Here is a 25540-nt window from a genome sequence, read left to right on the forward strand (position 1 = left end):
AGCCGCTTGCCAGGCAGCAGGGTTTGGTAAAGTGGCCGGCGTTTGAAATCCCTCTGCTACAGTATCTCTCCGAGATTAAGCCTCTGTGAAATCTTCCTCCAGTCAGTAATTTCACACTCCAGAGACAACTGTGCACAGCTTACTGCACTCAAATCTCATTTTAATAACATGTTTTTTAAAGCCTCAAACGCTGAATTAATTCTTTTAAAATGAAGAAAAAAAATACAAATCTTTTTTTTTTTTCTTTTTGCTGCTGTCGTGCAACATGTCTGGTTTTCTGAAAGATCTTGCTTTAGTTTTTCACTCTGTTCTCTTTGCACTTTTTTGTTATTATATTTAAATAATCGATGTTTCTCATTAAATTATGTTAGAATGCTGTAGTAATGAGCATATCAAGTTTGTAATGAAATGCAAAGAAAATCAGGTTTAATTACCTTAAGAAAGTGTCTAAATTCTACAAATCATCCTTACATAATTTGACTTTCTTTTGTAGTTGTTATGTAGGTGAAATAATAATGATATATAATCAATCATGTGATCAGCATTTAAAGTAAATGCATTTTGGCAGGCAATTAAATAGTATTAGCATGTATTTTTATTATTTCTTAACTTGCGTTTAATTATATTGATATAGGGGGATAAACATGAGACAATTAGTAAGCAACCACGTTGTTAGAACCCAGTCCTCCTCTAAATTGTCACGTAACATATACATTTGTGCCATACAATTAAGGTGTCCATATATTTCAGGCATTGTCTACAGAAACTAAACTCAGTAAATGTCAGCAAATAATACATTTATTGCATATCCATTCTTTTATTGATTTTTTTTAGTGGTGTTTTTGTTTGTCTGCTTGGTTTTTGTAAGGTTTGTCAACAGTAGACTTAATTTTTGAAGTACACTGGATGTGTCCTGAGTATATCAAGGAGGGGGTAATTATACTTGCTGGTAGATTCTCTAGGCAAGTGATAACAGATGATTGTGAGTTTTGCAAATTAAATTGCGGTCAAAGGGAGATTATAGAAATGTTATATCCTGATGATAAACATTAAATGGCAAGCCTCAGGCGTAGTGGCACCACCAGTAGCAATGTGAAAAGGTGTTAAACCGCTTCAGTCAGATTTATGTGCAGGTTGCATGAATCAGTCTGGATTGGTTAAAGGGACAGGAGGCCAGATTACCCCCTGCCAAGCTAGTGTCTAAAATTGTATTTAAAGATCCCAGTTTTACACTGAAGTGTTTTATACCATCTTTACTTCTGGATATCAGTAGTACCTCAAACTGGACTTCCTGAACTAATAAACATCAACTGCTTATGGAACCTGCTTTGAGGTCTACTTACCTGCTGTAATTCCTGTGACCACAGATTAGACCAATCTAATCCATTATGCGGCTGTTCTGAGGTTGAGACCCACCATTCCAGTAACAATACTCTGCCCGCTACCCTGCAGCTCTGGCCAGTGTGATAGGCCAAGAGGAGCCATCCACAGCAACCCTGAACTGAAAGCAAAGTGGTACACTAGCAGCGAGAGTTAACCAGAAGGATGCGGTTCTGGATGCCACAGAGGAGTCTAGTGGTGGCAGCAGCAAAAGCACCTCCTACTGCAGGTAGAGGGCACATTTGGGATAAAGAAAATGGGACGGTGGCGAGGCAAGCCCAACCGGTCCCCAGCAACACAACAGACAGGGTGTCATAGGCCGTCCATCCAATCACAAAACGCAATGCACGTTATTTAAAAAATATGTCCTTATTCAACAAGGAGCAGATGTAAAGTTACATCTGTTGATGAACACTGGTCTTTGTGTGCTCTGCCCTGACCGACAATACATTGCAGGTTACGTCCAATACATATGAGGAATATCAAGTCCCAAAAGAACGCACAGAATAACCCCCCCAAAAACTATTCTATTAATGTCACCCGTTAATAATATAACGAAACATAAAAAAATAAAATAATAATTTACTAGAATGTTATGGATGTCTACTGTACACAAAATGCCTTTTTACAGTTGCTCCTGATTGCAAACACATGTTCTGGTATGCACGCACAACCATCATCACTAGTAATCGGCACTTACACCAGACCAGTAGCTGGTGCAAGAATTGGACACTGCTGTGTGCACTTGAGCTTGAGACGCTCTTACTGTACATTGATTGACCATGTGCTTACGTTCACACCCTTGAAATCGTAGGCTGTAGTAAGGGTTCTTTGTGCTCGAAGATTCATATAATGTTGCTGCATTCATTGGTGTATGGTCTGAATCTGGGCATGCGCAGTGCGATTTTATGCAAAATATTTTCTTTTATGATTCAGGCCCTAGGGGTATAGGTGTGCCAGCTTTATGTAAGGAATGTTGTCATTTCACCCAACTCCTTCCAGCAGCTGTTGTATGCTCTGCTGCTCTGCAAAGGCCATCATCTTACTGTTGTAAATGAGGCCCATATAACATTGTGCTATTAAACACCACACTACACCACCCTTTTAGAACTTAATTGTTTTTGAATGTTTATGTCATTGTGAGGTCACACTCATCATCGTGCACATAACTAACATGGCGGTTGGGCAGTTTTGTAAAATAAATATTATTGAAGATGTTCAATCTTTTACAAAGTAAGAAACAGTTGTCATTTACATAAACCACAAGTTCATGTCAACAAGCACATCAAAAAAGAAATAAAATAAGAGTGAGTAGAGAGATGGCGAGACATGAAACAATATATGTATTTGAATTAACCTTGTTATTAAGTTACGTGATACAAAGCAATGATCTGTAATGTATCCTGAAAATAAGAGAACCCACTTTATGTGTTAAGGTTAACAAGATCAGACTTTGCCGAATATTTTGTCAGTGTCTGTTATTGTTTTCACGTCAGTTATTGGGATCAGAAATTAATCAGTTAATTAATCAGTTAGCTAGATTGGATTGCAGAACATGTAGAACAGGATCTGAGAGTTGAGAAGCATTGGGCCAGAGACTGTTATACTGCTGGTTGTTGATAAGGAGCTGGGCAGTGGCTGGTTTTATTGGCTGAGTAAATTCATGTGGCCCCCTACTTGCTGTTGGGATTCATTAGCCTATTATGTGCCCACAATTCTTGCTGGCAAGTAACATTTTGGAGTCGTCTCTATTGATGGTTATTTAGAAGAGCCTACTGTCTCCCAGATTTGACTCACTGGCCCTTAAGATCTATATTATTTTGCCCACCCTTCGATATTTACAATAAGTGATCATTAAAAAATATGGACATATTGCATGTTGAGCCTCATTACGCTTATATCTGCATTTAATATTAGTGGGAACATTCAAACTGCTTTCTTGAAAGAGCTGTAATTTATTAAATATCAGCCCAATTAAACAGTTCCCAGATGATTATGTAACATTTTATAAATGTAGTACCCCCGTGATACTCAGCTGGAACTGTTGTACAATATCTTTAAACATCTAGACATCCTAATGGTGGGGAACAGCATGGATTATTACATGAACAAACAGTCAACTAGTGTACAAGACCATGTTTTCTCTTTGTTTCTGTCACTGGCCGTGTGGATCGGTTAGTAAATGGCTATGTTATACGAGTACAGAATGCTTCCTTATAACTGAACTTTTATGGTATCATCACACCTGTTTTATAAAATATCCCTTGACGATAGTTAATAAAGATGTCGTAGGACATTTTTATCTTTGTATGGTCACAGGGTGCTTGACTGCTCTGTGCTATTTTTGTTATGTATAGAAGGGGATTATCCCATCTGAAACTGAACACCCTCAACCCCACACTTATAAGACCTGGTCGCACAAATCAGGCAAATGTAAACCTAATACATATTTATCTTTATGTAATTGAACATGAGGGATCTTGAATATATTGGTACTTTTCATGAGATGAAAGAGACGGTGTCTGATTATTCACAGCAGTATCTAGAAGATATGTGACATGAAATAGAATGTGTGATGGGTGTAGATATGCCAAGAGATGGAATGTTTTATTTGGTTACTGACCTGACAATTCTCAGTTCTTTATTTTAGAGGTAGGCAACTGTGGAACCCTACAATCGCAGCATGCCCTGAATATAGTTCCACAAAAGTTGAAGAGCCCCAGGTGTGTCTGCCTTACATGTTACAGTCAGGCAATACATATCTGTAGACCGAAATGAGTTTGTAAACACCACAACTTAATTGGCAGACCTCGTCCCCTTCACTATAACCCCATTTGTGAGAGAAGAGCAATTTGCATTTCTTTTACTTCAGTAAGAATGGAGTCAGAAATAGCATCTTCTTGTGCTATGCTATAGTATCTACCACTATTTGCTTACCAAGGATCTTCCACTATTGGCTTACCGAGGACTAATAACTGCATTAAAAGGAAGTACTCAACAAAATCCTTTTACTTTGTTTTGTAGGCTACCCAACTTCAAATCAGCAAAAACATCAGCAGTATGGATCATGGCATGATATATTTGTCAAGTGCAGGCTATTCAAATAGTGCTGTGTGTGTGTGTGTGTGTGTGTGTGTGTGTGTGTGCGTGTGTGTGTGTTTGTGTGTGTGTGTGTCTGTGTGTCTGTAATAGATTTAGATAGATAGATATTATATTATTAATAATAATAATAATAATAATAATAATAATAATAATAGCCTGTTCATAACAATAGAAAGCCAGAGTTTACAGGCCCCCATTAAGACCAAGGTAGGCCAATTTTCTTACCCTTCTCTTCTTTTAAAATACTGTGCGCTGATTTGCTCATCATCAGCTGTGTTGGTGCTCTTTAGGAGATAATGAGGCTGAGGATGCAGTTTTTTAGTGCTAGGACATTTCACACCTGTTGGTTCATGTTAAATAATAGCACTTTTTTTTTTTCTCAGGGTTGTTTGATAGATTGCCACCTTAACAAGTTGAATTGAGGATTCTTTTTTGGGAGTGCACATACTTTCTCTCGTTATCCTATGGATGTCCTCTTGTTCCTGTCGGTATATGCTCATTGTCCAGCTGCAATGATAATGCTTATGTCATTGATAGTGCTGAGACTCAATATTATATCTGTATGATTCACTTAATTCTATTATCCCCAAAGTCCAAATGAAGAATCTAATTCCAAAATAATAAAGGCACAGGATTGTTGATTCAGAAAGTGCCTTCTCCAGAAAATAACTATTTCACCGTTGTTTTTATTTCATATCCATCATATGTCTTTATTTTCCATAACTGGTCTTCATTATTTTATTTATATTTGTATTTTAACATCTAATCTATATAAGAACTTCAGTTATCTTCTAAAAAGCCAAATTACTGATTCCCTCCAATCCACTTATTGAAACATATTCAGTGATGTAGAACAATGCAAGATTCACAGACCCTTTATGTGACTTCTAATTTACATGTCAATGTTGCAATCAACATGCAAATCTTGTAGTTTACATGGAACTAATTTACATTCTCAATTTCCATTGACCTTGCAATTTATTTTTTTGCTTTTAAACGCAGACAAGTTCTGTCGGGTTGGAGAGGATTCAGTATTCGCTCTCAGCGGCTGAAGCTGCGTTAAGTATCAGATTAGGGCTAAATTATTCGCAGCTGCTCCAGTACGAGCGCCTCTGTGCTGTGAATGATTCATGTGGTCAGCTTCTCGCTGTGTTGTCAAGAGCTTGTCGAGACCTTCGCAGTATGAAGAAAGGAGTCTAATTTGTCAGAGTGGGAGAAGAAGAGACTTGTTTGCCATCAAAGAGAAAGGGGAATTAGATCATTTTGTGGGTCTGACATGCTGCTTCTCCCTGGATACTTGGCTGCAGGAAGAATAGGTCCCAGCTCTGCATTCCTGATTAGATATAGGAGGGTGATAAAGGATAACTGTCTCTGAGCTCGAAAGGCTCTGAGCTCTCTGTAATCTATTGCACTTCATCCCCAGGATGCTGTGCTGATCCATGTTGCTACGCTCCGACTGTCACCTTCCTTTATGTTCAACCAGCCTGGAACATTCTGTAAATGCAGAAATGGAGGCGATAGACTGAGTATTGAGGAAGTAGTTGCAAAGATGGCTGTGGTCATATTGCAAGACCTCATAGCAGTGAAGTTAAAAACTATAGCATTATTGTAGACCAAAGAATATCTTTAATGCAGAGGGCAGGCAAACGGACAGTATTCGTTTTCAATAGGTCTATGTTTGAACCTGTTGTAGCTCAGTGGTTGCTAATTTAATTAGCTTTTTAGGGTTTTTATGTACTTTCTTAAGGGCTGAGGCAATCATTTTATTCCTTTTATAGCCTTTATCAGAGGAGGGCTGATGATCTTTATCCCGGGGGGAGGAGAGTTGGCTCAACAGCCTATTAGGAACATTTTAAAGGAAAATTAAATGCATGTAGTCCAGTGACCCAGCTCAAAGTGACCCACTATGGGACCGGCATGGGGGTCATATCTATGCCTCCCAGCCCAGCCAGCCCCTGGCCCTCATCATCTGTTGATTTGGGTGTCTGATAAGTGCTTTATATATTTTCAGCAGCGAGATGTTGCTTGCTGCAGCGGTAAGTTGCACAGGATGGAGTGTCACTTGGCTTTGAATGTTGAATTGTAGGATAGACAAGATGTAGCACTATATATATATATATATATATATATATATATACACACACATTGCAACTGATCAAAAATGTATAAACGCCATAAACATATCCATTGCCAAGATACAATATTTTTAAAGAAAAATGTGAAATTCTAAATAGAGCCATTTAGGGCTCATACACACAGGTGTTGAATCAGGTGTTCGAAACGTGTTCTTAAAGCCTGCATGACTGTAGCATTCACAAGCTTTAGCAATCTTATGAAGTACTCTGCGCTGTAGGGAAGCTTTGAGAACGCACTTTGTTTTAGTTTTAATAACGTGTGGGGAAAATGGATATGCTTATCTATCCTACTGACAACACACAGAGGGGAGATGAGAAAACAGCAAGGCTTGCACACACGAGGTGGTTATTAAACGACAAAAACGACCAGAAGCCAATTTAGACAAATCCAGTTGTGTGGTGGACTGGGTGAACAAACGACTCACACAGAGCCTCTTGTTTCCTGGGTGGCTGATGACAACACAGATGTGCAGATGCTGCTATCCTTTGTTTTGGCTTGGTGATATATGTGCCAATTTCTGATAAACAACTGTACTGATAATAACTACAGGTACGTCTCACTTAACGACCTAGTTTCGTTCCTACGACTAGGTCGTTAAGCCAATTGGTCGCTAAGTGAGTACAGTACTGTAATATACACCTACATGTATTGTAATTATTTTTATTGATTCTGAATAAAGAAATGAACTAAAGAAAACTATTTTGATAAGTGTGCTTTACTTTGCATAACTCTGCATAACAGAAAATAAACATATGTACAGTAAAGCTGGACAAACAGCAACAGTTATAACAAAGAGGATCCAGAGAGATCATGGCAAGGATATCTAAGGACCTGTAGGTGTATGAGTGGAGGTCCTAGGTGTAGGTTTCAAGAAGTATTCTGTTAGTGTGGTTTGCTTCCCGCACTACGCGGGTAGTATTGGTGTGGCTACGTCCCGTCGCAAGGGCAGAGGTCATTAGCGCACTAATTTCCCCTGTAGATGAGTGGCAGGGTGCCGGTCGTAAATCTGAGTGGACGATAAATGGGTAGGTCATTAAGTGAGGAGTACCTGTACATTGGTATATGAAATCAGCCTAACGATTCGGTGAGGCATACTAGGGGATCCACAGAACAGGGGTTGAAGAATGAGAACACAATAAGGCAATCCGACATGTCACTCGCACGATTTTTTTGTCCTCTAATTTTGAATGGTGCATCATAGAAAGACAATAGGAAAGGTGGACAATGAAAACCACATATACTAGTTGATGTACATCAGATTTAAAAAGACAACAAGATCAGTGGTAGAATTTTAAATGGGTTGTTTATGTGCTGGTTACATCAGCACTGTCACCAAATGTACAAAAAGCACACATTTTAAAGTAAATTTCTTTATAAATTTATTAGATACATTTTATATTGAAAAGCTTTGAAATAGGATTAGAGCACCTCATAGTTTGTGTTTGTTATGAGCAGATAGTTGAATTAAAAATATATTTACTCATGCACAAGGTCTTTCCAAAGTTGGTTATTGGTGCTGTGCATTCAAGATGTTTGGACTTGATGTAATAGTGTCCAGAATGACTCTTTCCTTCTATGTATAGAGCACACTTGTATTCCACGTGCACCAGAGCTCACACTAACAGCAGCTTAGGCACAATTGAATAGTTATATGTATTGAAATAAATACATTCTGAGGTGAGTCACATAATAATTGTGTTTATATCCTCCCACCTGTCTCTACCTACGGAGGATAAAACTTGAATAATTCAAAGACAGATATCATTTCCCTGTGTACTGAACCCCTCATAAATGTGGCATGATGGAACGTGTCTCACACTCACACTAATATAGACATGTGTATAGTACAGTGTACTTTTACTGCTTGCGTAGCTTTTTTGCAATAAATTCTTTTCATTTAAAATTCTTTGTGCAACATAAAATATTAACAGTCTCAGAAAAGGACATTGTAGAATGGAGTAATGTATCTGTGGGGTTCTGTGATATGTTAATTTGAAGACTTTGACCTTCTCTGTGGATCTCAGAACAACAATATCTCACTGACATTGACGGATCTGCCCATACATTCCCACATACGTAAGCACAAAATGCTCAGCCGTAATTACATCCCTAAAAGAGAACTACATTGAAACTGCAACTTCTGCTTAATTTAACTAAAATACTGTATAGTTTCTCTTCCTCCCATGGCTTTTGATGCACGCAGTTATGCTCTGATGTTTGTTACTTAACTGTATGTACTAACACAAATTGCTTTTTCTGAGGAAGACACAAAATAAACATTATGTTTTACAGATTTGTTTTTAAAAATTAATACTCCCCTCCCCCACACGATTTATTAGAAAAAATCTTTTTGAATTAAACAAATGTACTTCATACTTACCAACTTTCTGGAGTTGGTGTACAGGAGCCTCCCTGGGGCAGGTGGGAGTACGGGGGGCGGGGCTCCAAAATCACGTAATTTTGGACCCGCCCCTGTGATGTAATGACACAAAACGCGTCATTTTACAGCAGGGGGCAGGGCCAAATGCTGCGATTCCCGGAGAATCGCTGCATTTTGGCCCTAATTCTGCCCACTTCACTAGGAAGTGGGCAGTGAATTCCGGGTGAGTTGGCAAGTATGATGTACTTTGAAACCCATTCCTGAGCCAGGCATATATTGGCTGACAAAAGCTATCCGTGTGGCGGTATTATCTCCATTGACCATGTTTTATTGGACAAGCCGTCAATACTCCTAATCATTAAATAAACATAACAGTATGAGGTACAGTCGTGCTAGAAACTCTGTGAACCATTTAGAATGTTATGAATTTCTGCATCAGTGTGACCTAAAATGTGATAAGATCTTCATCTAAGTCATAAAATAAATAAAGAGAATCCAATAAATCAAGTAACACAGAAAAGGATATTTTTTTTCATTCAGTTATTGATCCGAATGATCCAACATTAAATTTCTGTGTCGGAAACTCTCTAACATTACTGTATGTCCATTTGGAACATGTAAACAAAATAGTGATAAAGGATACATACAAATGGTATGTTTTTCCTATATGCGGCTGTAGTTTTTTGTTTTTTACTGGTTTTATTCATTATTCCATTTTATTTTTACAATAGTTTGCAATACTTAGATTTTATTCCCCAGTACACAAAGGTTAATCGTTATAAGTAATATTACTAAGGGGAGGGATTAAGGTTGTAATATTAGGTTGTGTAACTTATGACCCTATGATTCTGCTTTATGTATCTTGTTGTGTGGCCCTTGAACAGTCAAGTTTCTTTCCCCAAGTGTTTTGTTGTCTTCAACCATCTTCTATTGCACTTATAGACCAGTTCTCCACCTACTTTAACACAACATCTAATATCATGCAAGATATTCCCCTGGGCAGTGGGCATTTGCTCGATATTTGCAGTCCTGTCTTTCTGCAACATGGGCGAATACCTATCACAAAGAAGACATAAGGTTATTATATATGCTATAAATAAAATGCCACAGTGACCGCCTCTGTAATTTATTTCAATTCATATCACTCAATTCAAAGGTGTGGGGCATTGCTCTGGGCATTGCTCTACTCTCTAGACAGTGTTAAAGTAGCATTTGGGGCAATGGTGGAGAGAGCAGAGCACTGCTCAGGTCAACTCTGATATCAGCTATTTATGTCTTAAGGATTAAATAGAAGGCAATGTGGTTTGTATCCATATAGTCATAGCTGGCATCTGTTTATTTTGGTCTATGGCGGTGGCTTATATCCCTTTATTTCATCACTATAGAGGGGGAAGAATGCGATGAAAGGTTTCTGTCTCCTAGGTAACAGGTTGGTGGATTCAAATACTGTAGTATAGCCAGTAGTGTGGCCTGAGTTTAGGTAAATTACCAGGAAGGAGCCAAATCCATAATTTAGAATTTGACAAAGTAATGAACATTTTAACAAACATTCTGCAGAACTTCAAAACATGGTTAATCCCTAATTTGCATACTACAATTAATCAAGATAAGGCTATATTATTAGTGATCTTATGTGTAATTTTTATCTGCTTGAAGATATAACTGTCTGTCCTGCACAATACTGGTTAAAACTGTTCCATTCTGCTGGATAATATGGGGTTTGTAAGTATGGCTGGCAGATGATCAGACTTGCAGGTCAACATGGGTCATTTTCATCAGATCATTATTGGGCACTGGTCTTGGTTTAAGACCACACATATGACAATGTCAGGCCAATTTGCTCATATCAAATGATACTGGTGAAATTTACCTGTATTCATAGAGGAAGTTTCATGTTTGGAGGTAGCACATGGTTGCTCATACAACACCTGTACAGAAGTGATTAGTGAAGTCATTGGGAACTGAGCGTTGCAGTGATTTGAACGCATTTTACTGTCTCGATTGTTGATGCCTCAGGAGCATTCCCAGCACACAGATCCATATCTATCTGTCTAGGTAACAATTATCCTAATTACACCATGTGGTTGTGCTAGTGTAGCTAACACCCAAGGCTACCACACAGACACAGACTTGCATTCTTTTGCAATTCATTTTTCATATCTGTCATGCGAGATGTCAAAACATCATTTGGAAATGATACAGACAACGATCACTTCCCCACATGGGATCACATCTGCTTTTTGAGTCATTGATGGCTGGTCTGCATATAGCACAGCTTCTACTCTGCCATTCCACATCTATACAGCTTTTCCTGGAATATGTTCTCTTGTTTATACAGACCATGCCCTGCCAGCCTCTTATGATGGGAGTTGCAGTTCTACCACATCTGTAGAGCCATGGGTTGCCTCCATTTGAAATGGTGGACTTAACTTGAGGGTGTAGTTTGGTTGTTGTTGAATTGACAGCTAAATAGTAAGACGGTTGCCAACATTTGAAAATAATTTCCAGGAATACTTAACTACCTAATCAATCTGTGTAGATTTCAGGCGCCATCCCTGCTTCTCCTCTCTTGCCAGGGACAGACGCCGCTCTCCATTTCCGGTGCGCCCCGTTGCTAGGCAACAAGACACTTTCTCCCCTGGGCGCATGCACGGCTGTTGCTACGGCAATGGGACGCGCTCCCCGGCTTCCCTGTCCACCAATGATAACACACCTACCACTGTATCAGGGAGACTCTGGCACTATTAGGGTGTCAGAGTGACAAGGTATCCCTATGTTCCAGTTATTCTGTGGTCTGCATCCTGACTGACTCCCTGTGTACCAAATCGGCTTGTCCTGACTTTGCTTTAGATTCCCCTCTGGTCTGTTTTGTGCTTCCTGGTTTTGACCCCTGGCCTTCTGACTTCGCTTTATCTACTCCCTGGTTCCTCGTTTTCCCGCACGGTTACGACTCCTGCTTGTACGACTATGATTGTCCACAACTCACTTACCTGATAGCTTTCCTGGAGGGCCGCGAGTTACACGCCACTTGCGGCGAAACCCAAACTCCCTTGCGGGGGTCCCTGGTGAAGACCTGTGGTGTGTTAGACTCCGCGCCTCCCTGTGTAGCAGTATTAATACCTGCAAGTGACCTTCAGCTTAAAACATTCCGTAACAGTAGGTTGATAAATATATAGGAGTGCTACACATCCTAGCATGGCATGGTCCTAATGTATTTATCACTTATAGTTAGATTTCCTTCACAATTAATAAAGCATGATTTTTGAATCCAGAAAAGGTTCTCTAGGTGGCAGTATACAAAAGTTACTTTTCCTGAAAACTGGAGACTATAGATCTGTACTATGTGACAATTATATAATTTTAAATGATGGTGATCATGGAATTAAGACTGGCCCACACTGTGTAAGGGAAGAGGTGGTTGTGTATATGTAGCGTGTAATAATACTATAATTCTATATATTTTTGATTGGTCATTTCGTTAAAACTAAATATATCTATTTGATGATTAAATCACTTACTTTCTCTCTTTAAAGCTTGGTAGCCAACAAAATTGACATAAACATCAGGGCTGGATTAATTCCTAAAAATTGCACCCTGGTGACGGGAGAAAATTCCCCAACTCTGTGATCCACTCCTTGTCCGGTACCGGAGACAGACTCCGAATAGCACCCCCATTCTCAATAAACATAGCTGGATCCATTATAAGCAGTCTTTGCATATAGCTCTTACAAAGAAACTCTGATTGCTAAATTCTAATACTATTAATGGCATTAGAGCTTCCCTTGCCAGGAACTTCCTCCACTTCATAAAAAGTAACCATACTAGCGCTCAGCAATACTTGAGGAGAACTAGAATTCAAGACCTACGGCTAGATTTACTAAACTGCTGGTTTGAAAAAGTGGGGATGTTGCCTATAGCAACCAATCATATTCTAATTATCATTTATTTAGTACATTCTACAGAATGACAGCTAGAATCTGATTGGTTGCTATAGGCAACATCCCCACTTTTTCAAACCCGCAGTTTAGTAAATATACCCCCTAATGTTAATAATTCCAGATAGTTGTGGAGCATTGAGCAAGGGTCCTTGCTTAGTAAGCATTTTTGAGGGTGGAGGTACTGGCTGTTGTACAATCTTTTTGTATTGGTGGGAGGGAGGGGGGGGGCACAAGTCCTTTAATCAGATCACAGGCTGGTGTACTTGTTTTGTCACTTTACTTTCATGCTACATGCAGTGTCTGTTATGCTGGTCATGCCTGCTGTCTAATACATTTACAGCTATCGTTTGCTTGTCATTGTTACATCTGGTGCGAAACCTGTGTCGCTCCAAGCCAAACAGTGTTTGCGTGGCTCACAAATTCGTAATTAAAAAATACTGGTCCCTGATGTAAATTTGTCCAAGCCTGATACACAGTCATGGAATTCAGAGCAACTTAGGTAAAGCAAATCGTTTGAGACTCCGAATGTATCGCAATTTCAAGCAGACCAGGCAAGATTAGATTAGAAGATTCCAAGCATGAGCAGCAGCAGTAGTAGTGTTTAAGTGTGTAAAAGAGGCTGCAAAATTAAGTTTAGTTTTCACCAAAGAGGGAAAACTTTAAGCAGGGATGCAACATTTTGGTCAGACCTCTTTGTCTTTGGTTCTTTATGGTAAGAACTTGACAAACTTCAACAACATATTAAAATATACAATTATGTACAGTAATACAGTAAAGGAAAAGACATACATAATCATTGGATGTTAGTGTACTAAACACAACTTTATAATTATTATTGTTAATATTAACCTTTATTTATAGCGTGTCACATGAGGTCCACAGCGTCGTACAGAGGGCAGTACCTGGTATAACAGTACTACAGTAAACATTACAGTAAACAAATAACATTACAACTCTCAACACAGCTACAGGGGTGCAAGGGGTATATTCAGTGCCGTGACACTGAGACCTTAGCATAAGTAACAGGTTTAGAGCTACTGGAAGAGGTGCAATGACAATGGAGGAGTGGAGTCAATGGGCAGAGATCGCAAGGAGGAGGTGTGCAGTGTAACTGGTGAGCAAATGTTATAGGTAATGAGAACAGAAGGAAAGAGGGCCCTGCTCACTAGAGCTTACAATCTAAAGGGAAAGGGGGCAGACAAACACATGGGGGTGAGCTAATGTAAGGGGAACTGAGTAGGAGAGATGGAGGATGAAAGAGATTGAGGAATACTACACTGTCAAATGGTTAAGTTGAGAGCTGGTAGGGTTTTCTAAATAGGTGGGTTTTCAATGACTGTTTGAAGCAATACAGGATAAGGGATAGCCTGATAAAATGAGGGAGATCGTTCCAGTGGTGGGGACAGCACGGGTGCAGGGGTACTAGGAAGGGGATTCGAGGGAGAGAAGAAAGACAGCAAAGTGTATGTACCTGACTGATGTGTGTGTAACTGACTGACGTGTGTGTGTGTGACTGACAGATGTGGAAATGAGAGTTAATAAACAAAATAGAAAAAATACTTTGTCTTAGCGCTCCCTATGGACTGCTGCCGTAATGTACAAAAAGTTCTAAAACAGATATCAAAAACAAAAAATTGTGTACACAACCAGGTGCATATCATAAATATGATTGAACATACATAAATCCAAAGAGTCCTTGGGAAATGTTATCGTCTCCAAGTCCTTTTAGGATAAAGTTCAATTGGTGGAAAGATATATTTAGTCAAATCTCCATGAATCAATAGATAGTAATAGTCCTTGTGTAACATCAGTGCTTATTCATATTTCTGTTATTCTTCCACATATATATCCATTCTGATAATCACATGAAAAAAATAGAAAAAAATATATGTGTAGTATATAGGATGAAACACACATTTCAACTTCACTTTCACTTCACTACACTAATATAGATCAATATGCACAATCATATGAATCATGCACTTGGGTGCTTGAATGTGGATGTTTACTTAACAAGTGTCACGGAATTGCAGAGGTGGCCACTAACCGGTATTGGCGCAACTGAACAGGGAGGCGCGGAGTCTAACGTACCCCTGGTATTCACCAGGGACCCCCGCAAGTGGGTTTGGGCTTAGCTGCAGAGGGTACGCAGGTCGCGGTTCTCCAAGACAGTCACCGGTGTAGCGACAGGAGTAGACAGGCGTAGGCAGGCAATCCAGGTCAGAGCCAACCGAGCGGTGCAGTACACAGGGAGGATCCAGAGAGAAGTCAGGTCAAACCAAATAGTCAAATCAGCCGGGCAGCGAGGTACCAAAGCGAAATGCAGGAGAGTAGTCACAGGAAGCTGAGTCAGAACCGAATAACATACTGGATCAGAAGTTCAGGAAACGCTGGAGCAGGAGTGAACCAATACTCTGGCACTAGACATGTGTCAGAGGCTGCTTTATATACCCTAAGGTGCATCCTGATTGGGTTAGGGAGATTTTGGCGGTCAGACATGCTTGCTGCCGACAGATAAGCAGACATAGTGTCCCGCTGCTAGGCAACAGGACGTGGTTGCTGAGAAGGTGCAGGCGCCCGTCTCCTGCACCAAGTGTCAGTGCGGAAACGGCGCCTGACAACAAGTCTTCAATATTGGATTTCTGTTTGCATACTATGAATGTTACTATAGTAACGGTATGCTCAGATTGGCATAGCCAATGCTGGAGGCATGTATCAGTCATTACCTTGATAAAGACTCAGGAGTTCGGGTCGAAACGTGTTTGTTAGGAGCGGATCGTGTACAAATTGTTCCATACCGCTTGATGAAGGAAGTCAGCTATCTGTAACTCGGGACTTTTAACATCTTATATGCTGACTTCTCCATATCATTCTGGTAAGAGTGAACTTGCCATCTTCAATAGGAGATTTCTGTTTGCAATTTGTAGTTGCTCTCACTGCTAAGAATATATGTTTTTATTTCTTGTTTTATAAAAAATTACCTTTAAGGTATTATGCCAGATGTTGGTGTGTTCTTTCTGTCTTTTTATGTATTAATATCTATGATGCGTGAGGTTATAAGAAGAGCCTAAAAGAAGGTAGATAAAATTGATGACTTACAAGTGCACAGCCGTAGGGCTTTCAGTAAGTGCATTTGAAGGGGCGAGAGCCCTGTCCACACATTGGTTGACTTTATTCACGTGTTCTGGTTTTGGTTGTGGTTTTGGATCTGGATTAACTTTGTGTTTTGGTTTTGGTTTTGGCAAAACCGCCCTTGCTGCTTTGGTTTTGGTTTTGAATCCAGATTTTTGCACAAAGTGTTTGTAATCTGCACTTTACGTCAAAAGTACTTAACTATATTATAATTTTTTGTGAATTGGGGCTGATTCGAAGCTCAGTGATGAACTTGCTTTTTGCTGTGAATTACAATGGCTTTTTAGTGCATTGTCTGGCACCCTGGATTGGTCTGGGTCTGATAAAAGCACGCATCCCGGTAGGGGGGGGGGGGGGGGGTCAGCGCTCGTCGCCATGTAGTAGCTGTAGAATTAGCACAGTTATCCAAGGAACGGGTGGAGCGATCAAATGAACCATAACTGATTTCATGATCCAAGGACAATTCCATCTTGCACCACTATTCTTTACTGACACTGCCGTGTGGGAATGTTTCTTAGATGTGCTAGGGCCTGCCATGTGATAATATGTATACACGTCTATTTAGACATCCATGCTTAGATTACTTCTGCAAGCAACGTTGTTCTTTGTTAATAAAACTGTTGTCTTTATACCGTTCAAAAAAATTCAAAATAATCCTCCACCTTCCTTTTGGATGTTGATAGTAGGATCAAGTGGAGTTACGGCAGAGGTGTCACATTGTTTATTTCTTTTAAACCAGACCAGGGGGTAAATGTATCAAAGTCTGTTTTTTTCATCTCGCGGGAGTCTAAAGTGGCGATGGCTTGTAAAGGCAAGTTTGCCTTTACAAGCCAGCGCCGCTTTAAATTTTACATGCACAGTCGCTGATCTCCCGCGAGATGAAAAAAGAGGACTTTGATACATTTACCCCCAGATGTCAAAATGTTGTGCTGAGTCATCTGCATCATCCCAGGGTCTCTTGTGAAAGCTAAGTTTTTTCCTAGCAGCAGTTGAGTGAGAAACTGAAGGAGGAGACGCCGTCCTGTTACGTAATACTTGAGCTGTCATCTTGCTCACCAGAAGCTCCTTGACCCAAATCTCTTCAGATCAGGGTCAGTTGGAAACAAAGAGAAGACATTGTTCTTAAACCAAGGATCAAGCACAGTCGCCAAAATGTAGTGATCCGATTTCAAGATTTTGATAACTGTTGCATCCTAGTGAAGCGAATAAAGTACTTGATCTACAAGTCCGACATACTAAGCGTAATTGCTTTGTTTAATCTTCTCTTCAATTTCTCTAGCTGCTTTTCCAGAAGTCTAATTAGGGGAATCACTTGACTCAAGCTAACAATGTCTGAACTTACTTCACAGGTGACTACTTTGAATGGTTTCAGCACCTTGCACAACATGGAAATTATTCTCCACTGCACTTGAGTAAAATACATCCTCCCTCCTTTCACAATGTCATGGCTTGTGGAGTAAGCGTGGATGGCTTTTCGCTGTTCCTCCATTCGCAGAAACATATACAGGGTGAAATTCCACCTTGTCCCACCTCTTGCTTCAGTTGGTGGCAGAGCAAATTAAATTGCTCTTGTAGCTGTTGCAATCTTCTACATGCTGTTGCCGAATGCCAGAAATGTTGAGATATTTTACCGGCCAAAGATAGCATCTCCTGCACGTCAATGTCATTTTTTAAAAAGCTCCGCACCACCAAGTTTATTGTGTGAGCAAAACAGGGAATGTGATGGAATTCACCCAGCTGTACTGCCCTTACAATATTGGTGGCGTTATAAGAAATGACATATCCTTAAGAGAGTCCAAGTGGGATTAGACATGTTTGAATGACATCCCTTAGTTTTTGTAACAGATTGTCAACTGTGTGCCTCTTAGTGAAGCCGGTGATACACAGAGTAGCCTGCCTCAGAAAAATGTGACGTACTTGGGTACATGCTGCTGCTGTTCCTGCTGGTGAAGGCGAATCACAAACCCAGTGGGCTTGCATAGTCATATAATCTTTAGTTTGCCTAGTTCCGCTTATACACATATCTGTGGTTAAGTGTACAGTGGGTAGAATTGCATTTTGTAGCCCAATAATTACATTTTTACGAACCTTCTGATAGAGGTAAGGAATAGCTTTTCTAGTAAAATGGTGTTGTGATGGAATTTGGTAACGGGGACACAAGACCTCGAGTAATTGTCTAAAACAGGGGTGTCCAACCTTTTAGCTTCCCTGGGCCACATTGGAAGACGACAAGTTGGTTTGGGCTGCAATAACAATAACGATAGCTGATCATCCAAAAAACCATAGAAAACATAGTTATATGAGAAAAAAAGTGATATATATATATATATATATATATCACTTTTTTTTCAAATCCCCCTATACTTACCTTTCAATCGCCCTGTTCAAAAAATCCTGTCTAGTTGTTATACTATAATCACTTTTTGTATTGTTTTGATGCAATATCAATAAAGTGCATTTAAGCTAGGCATTGTATATCAGGGTGCCCTGACCAGGCTTGCGGTACCTGACATATACACCACTGTGACCCCAAATTGTGACCTGTTTTGCTAATTACACCACTATGTTAGTTAAAGGATAACAACTTATAATGGGCCAAAGAGAATAATATATAATGCCCCATTAGTATTAAAAGTAGAAGTATGTAGCAGGGAGATAAGGTCCATGATGCTCCAGGACCAAGTGACTTTTATTCACTGGTCAGCGTCCCTTGAAATAATAAAAAAAATCCCCCTTAATTTACCTTTTAATCGGCTTGTTCTCCTGTCCTCTTCTTTTCTTTTCTCCAATTCTGTGCTGCTGATTGTTCTTCTCGCGCGGGTGTCTCCTCTGTACTGCGCTCCGCAATGGATGTTGGGCGTGATGACATCACGCCCGACATTAACTGCGAGCACCGCACGGAGGAGGAGACAAGGGAGGGAGTCGGAGTACCAGCTGACGTGACCGTGTGACTGCAAGGTAAGTATTTTCTTTTCTTTTTTTTGCAGGATTTTTTTTTTCCATTAACAGTGCTGCCCCCTTGCCACAACCAAAACTCCTTCTGGGCCACATTTACAGGCGTGCTGGGCTGCATGCGGCCCACGGGCCGCATGTTGGACAACCCTGGTCTAAAACCAGCTGCATTAATAGTGGATATTGGACGCAGATCTAATACTAGCATAGTCACCATGGCCTCTGTGATCCGCTTTGCGACTGGGTGACAGCTTTCATACTTGCTTCCTCTTGCAAAGGATTGTTTAACAGTCAATTGTTGTAAACTACTAGTAGTATTTTCTTGGTCTGCTTCTGGGATGAAGATTCACACTTAAGAATTCTTCTGAGGAGTCCATGATAGTAGAGGAGTCATCTAGCCTTAGCAGCTTGGATGCAGGACTAACTCTGATCGCTACTGAGGATATTGATGAGGACAGTATTCGGGGTGTAGGTTGCAGGTGTCGGGATCTAGCTGAGAGAAGTGACATAGCTGATGATGGACTGCTTGTTGTTATTTTTTTTAGCTTAGATTCCAATTTTCCCAATAGCTTGCCATGAACTCGCTTCAAATAGTATAACATGGATGAGGTTCCTAGATGGATAAAGTCCCTACCTTTACTGACTGTGGCTTTACAAATGGCTAGACAACTGTTGTCAGGATTTGGGTAAAAATAATTCCACACATAAGAGGTGGATTTTTTGGTCTTATGCCCAGGCATGACAATAGCCTTCTTCTTATCAGGTGCAAGAACTGCTTCCACTGGTGCAGGACTTACACAAACAACATCATCCTCATCAGCATCCTCATTAGCTCCCTCGTCAGCTACACAAACATCTCCTCATCCTGTTGTAATTTCAAAGTGGCATCCTCAATTTGTGTATCACTGGCTACACTTGGGCTGTTCATGCACACATCTGCAAAAATGTTGAAAGGGGCCTTCTTTATGGGTACACTATCAGACAGGTCAGGATTACACATAGCACTCGTGGACAGACTCTCCTCAGGTATTTGATTCTGAATCAGAACATACATTTTCCCCTAATGCCTTACTGTTTTCTTCAAGCTCTGCTTTTACACGTAAAAGTATTTGGACACCACTTTTGGAGTCTGAATGGCAAGGTGTTGCTTGGTCATAACTGATGAAGACCTCATTCTTTCCTTGCCACTGCATGTGTAGAATGGCATGTTGGCATTTTTTTCTGCAGATAACTTTGCCTGGATTACAGGTCTTTTTTTCTTGACCAAGGTAAAAGGTGTTTTTTTTACATTTTTGTTTCCCTGACTTAAAAACACTATGCACTTTAACATAGGCTTTAGCAGATGACGTAGATGGATTACTATTATCATAACTGGTGCTAGCAGCTTCTTGGTGCTCCTGGTCTTCTGTGTACTGCTGTGAATCCATTTTGATAACACAGTACAATGTGACTGCAGATTTAGAAGACCAAGCCTGGATATATATGTGGAAGCATAACAGAAATATGAATAAGCACCGATGTTACACAAGGACTATTACTATCTATTGATCCATTAGAGATTTGACTAAATATACCTTTCCACCAATTTAACTTTATCATAAAGGACTTGGGAGACCATAGCATTTCCCAAGGACTCTTTGGCTTTATGTATGTTCAATTATAGTTATGATTTATGGTATGCGACTGGTTGTGTACACAATCTTTTGTTTTTGACTGACAGATGTGTGTGTAACTGTATAATTATAATCTAGAATATTAGTCATAGCAGTATGACAGAGCAAATTGAGCAGCATAAAACTTCATAAGAATGCATCTGCATAATTTAAGTAATAGTTACCACATCTTAATGGCTGACAGGCAAATTCTAAAATGAGCCGCAGCAACTCAGATGTGGGATGTCCGCAAGTTTAAAAGGTCTTTTTACTGGATGGATATTTATATGTCCTTGTAGCCAGTAACTTTTTGCAGTAGTGGGGATTTTTTTCTTAATCAACCTTCTCCTGGTGAGGTGTCGCTCCATGAAAGCCGGGCACAATATCTGGTGTGCCTCAGTCTTTTCTGTAAATTCTTTAAAAAGTGATAAGAGATTCTGCATAAACAGCACAACAACTCAACCACATCTAATTAACTCCTCTGTCTTTATATCTAAATTATTGTCATTTATGCAAACATCCCTGCAACATAGGACGCATGTGTGTCAAATACTTAATTATGTTCCCGTGTGAGATCACCCTGAAGGGATCCTTTAATCTGCAGTTCTGGCATGTAAGTGAGCTTACTGAGTTAGTGTTCTAGTTATTGCAATTATAGACTAATTACAGATGTTATTTAAATTTCTTTTTGTCAAAGTGATGGGAAGTTTGTAAAATAATTTGGTTTACTCAGTTACCATATGATAGAATACAAAAACAATTAGCACTGTATACAATACATCACCACCACGGACGCTTCTTTGACAGCGCCGCGGCTGCTGTATAGTACAGTGCCGCTATGTAGGGCACTTCTTTGACGGAGGGGAGGGGTCAGAAACCCCCCCTGCGTGCGCCCCTGGTTGAAAAGGAACATTGGCCAAAATCTGTATGAAAAAAAATTTGTTTGTATGTTTCAAGGATAATTGTTTGTAAATGTTTTCTGATTCTTTGAAATTTTTGCCCTTTCCTGCTGCATTGAGAGACTGAGGCTGCATCTTTTCATGTTCAGAACAATATTGGCACAAACTGGTCTGTGAGGACAGAATCTGTACCAGGGGCGGACCCAGACATTTGCCCTACCTGGGGCGATTTTAGGGGGGGGCGATTTAGGCCCTGCCCCCTTTCTGTGTTCTAAGGCTGCCGGCGGCTGCACAGTATGTGCAGGTCCGTTCAGCAGTGAAAGTGTGCTGCCCCGCTGCTCTGATTGTGTTTAAAACACAATCAGAGCAGCCGGGCAGCACACTGTCACTGCTGAACGGACCTGCACAGTGTGCAGCTGTCGGCAGCAAGCCCCTGCTGCCCCCCCCCCCCCCCCCCCTGGATCCGCCACTGATCTGTACAGGGTATTCTGACTTATTGACTAAGAGCGACTGTGATGATAGTGAGTGGTAAAGTGCTATGTTTACAGAGAGAAAAGATGGTTCTATGCTAGAAGAAATATTGCAGTCTGATTCTATAAGTGTTATCAAAAGTGTGATGTTATCAGGTAAGGTTGTAAATATGTAGTTATGACAACATAGCAGTACAGGGAAGTTTATTAATTAAGTCAATGTTTTGTAATATATTTTTCAGGGCCCACACAAGTGGACACACAGTACATAGACCATACAACTATTACACCGTAGCTTTGTGTACATGCCAATGCTAAAATCATGGCATCAGTATGTAAGTGGTCCTTGGACCACCTATTAAACCCCACTGAATTAAAGTCAGTTAATTTTAAGTGCAAAATTGTGCAAATAAAATGTAGCCTGTATGTGAAACTAGGTAACACACCTCGTAACAAGCTTTATGTATCTGTCACGTATTAAGGCATGTGTTATGTTTTGCTTTGCATTCTGGAGCCAAATAAAGCATGTCTTTGGCACAATCAGCCCTATCTAGTGGTTTAAAACTTTCTTACACAAAACATATACTGTAATCAGGCAATAGGCAGACCCAGGTGTAAACACAGAGTATGTCCCTGTAGTTCACAGATTAACTGAATGCCATTTTCTAATAGTCATTCTGTTAAAGTGTTTATTTCTGATATTCCAGCCTGGAAACAAGACATCTACTTTTCCCAGAATGCACCAATTCTTGTGCAACCGACCTTGATTATATACACCAGGGGAAGTCTCCTTTGCTTGCACGTTCTTGGACTAGATTATTGTCTGTGCATGTACATGCAATTGCAAGGTAGCAAGAAAGGCTCTCAAAGCTTGTTAAAAGAATTGCTTTTTTCTTTTTACATGCAATCCTGAAGAATTTGTATATTGACCAAAAGCCAGTCAAAACTGAATATTGAAGAATGGAGATGGATGTTGGTTTGCACCATACTTACTCTGCTTTTGTCATGAAACGCTAGTCTAGAGTAACAGCTGATGTCCAAATTGTCGGACACATGTGAATAACTGTAGTGGCTTACAGTAGAGAAGATTTAAGGAATCTCTTGTTGCAGTCATGACATAAAGAGGAAGCTTACTCTTAAGGCAGAGATAAATCTGGACACCAAAATAAAGTGCATAGAGGTCACACTGCCAACACTGATTTATTCTGTTAATGTTAATTGTGTTTTATATGTTATAAAGTGACCAATGGATAATATATGCAAAGACACTTCAGCGGGTAAATGTATGAAACCTTCTAAACAGGAAAATTGGAGGTGTTGCTCATAGCAATAAATCAGATTCTAGCTAGCACCCTAGTAAATTTTAAAGTTTCATAGCTAGAGTCTGATTGGTTGCTCTGGGCAACACCTTCTCTTTTCCTTTTAAAAGTTTTCATACATTTACTCTTGGATGTTAATAAAATTATTCAGGAAACACATGAGAATCTTTCCTCTTACAGTTTACCTAATTTGAGTGAAACTTCTTCGCTTAATCGAAATAGAACAAGAGAGGAGTTCAGAACCTGAAATCGCAAAAACCATCAAAAGCTCTGGGTCCAAATTGCTTTTCTATGGCTTATTACAAACCTTTTTTCTCAAAACGTATCCGCAATTAGGGCCTGAGTCATTAAGGTGAGCAAGGCATAAAAAGGAGTAAATTTGATCCTACACAAACCATGATACAATTGCAAGGGGTACAAATGAGTTTATTTTGCACAAAAAGAAAATACTGGCTTTTTGTCATGTAGAACACAAATACTTAATAGCTTTATTTTTACACTGAAATTAAAAGTTGATCTTGGACAAGCTGTATTCCAACTATAGATCCATCCCCACATTTTAAATTTACCTTCCTCTCCAATGCAGCATGGTTTTACCCAGGTGCAAAGTTATTCCTTTGGTTTTGCTTTGCTGTCCTTAATGACTCAGACCCATTCATTTCAGGTTTATAAGGACATTTTGCAGGGATGAATATTACATTCCAAAATGACTCACTTAAGAATTATAGTAGTTCCAAAACCAAATAAGATCTCAATAACTATAGTTACTACAGGCCTTTATCCCTATTGAATGCAAACCTGAAGCTTTGGATAAAACTAAAAGAACGTTAAACTTTATTCATTACATTAAAAAAATTAAGCCTCACCCAGTCATTTTAGCGTTTGATGCAGAGAAAGCATTTGATCATATGTCTTGGCCTTATATGCTCTGTACATTGAAAGAATTTGGATTTTAGGGGAAGTTCCTCCTTAACTATTCAAACATTGTATTTTATTCTGACACCTATTACCATGAAAAATGGTCTGAGCTGAGTAGGGTAATGACACTAGACAAATGTGTCTTCTATCCCCCCTAATCTTCACCCTATGGGGGGAATTCAGTTGATCGCAAGATATTTTTTAACACCGCGTTAAGTCATTTAAACGCTGTTTTTTTTTATCATTTTCGAGCGGGTTAACTTTACCCGCTTTTCAATTCCATTTTTAATGCTCAGATTGTTTTCAGGAAACGGTCCTCTCGCACTCCAGTGGAAGGTCTATTGAAAGTATAGGGTGATTGAGAGTCCGCGGCGTTAAAAGCTATTCAATTGTTTTTTAACGCGGCGCGTTAAACAGGCCAATATGCTCTTTTATCTCGCACCTCTTTGGGATGTGCTGAAAAAAAAAAAACCTAAGAAAACTATTTGAAATCATGTAATAATGAAAAAAAAAAAGATAAACTGTTTATCAGTAATGCATTACATGATAAAGTTGATTTTCTTGTGAAAAAATTATGAAAAATTAAAAATCACTAATTAAATATATTTATGTATGTTTGTGGTACAAATGAACATGTACTAATGTGTTTTGACTTGGTCTAGATGATTCTATAGTAAAAAATAGTGAAATAAAAAAATATGCTAAAGAAAGTACTGTAATGTAGATATTATCAAATATAATGGTTGTGTAATGCAATCTACTGTATGAAAATGTATGCCAGTCCTTTTTTGTGTTATACATGACCGCGTCAAACACTCCCCTTCACTCCTCTAAAAACTGGCAAACACCAATGATTAATGTGCGGGGGCAGTGTTCCCTCTTTTTCAATTGAATTGCATGAGTTTTAATGCTGTGTTAACTAAAAACGGTCGCTATAGCAGTTAAAAACCTGTGTGTGATTTTTTTTTTAACGCTGCAGGGAAAAAAATAACTTGGGGTCAATTGAATACCCCCCCCTATGTATTGAGCTCCTAGCAGCTCATATTAAAATCAAATCAGAATACAAAAGCAATCCACATATGCTTTCAGTAATATACAATATCTATTTGCTGCTGATATGCTCCTAACCATTTCTATTTCCCAGATCTAATTTCCTAAACTTTTTGAGGAGTTAAATAAATGCAGCATGCCTTCAGGTTATAAGATAAGTGATGCAAATTCAGAAGCACTGGCACTAGATCTTCCCCGTCAAGTGCAAAAGG

The 25540-nt window shown here is 39.5% G+C and overlaps 1 protein-coding gene across 1 annotated transcript in view; it reads left to right on the forward strand.

Annotated features, from left to right (window-relative positions):
- The window catches only part of SULF2 (sulfatase 2), a 298832-nt gene that overhangs the window by 45233 nt on the left and 228059 nt on the right, over positions 1 to 25540 (forward strand). The gene's annotated exons all lie outside the window — the stretch shown is intronic.

Source organism: Mixophyes fleayi, chromosome 6 (assembly GCF_038048845.1).
Source record: "Mixophyes fleayi isolate aMixFle1 chromosome 6, aMixFle1.hap1, whole genome shotgun sequence".
In the NCBI taxonomy this organism is placed as follows: Eukaryota; Metazoa; Chordata; class Amphibia; order Anura; family Limnodynastidae; genus Mixophyes; species Mixophyes fleayi.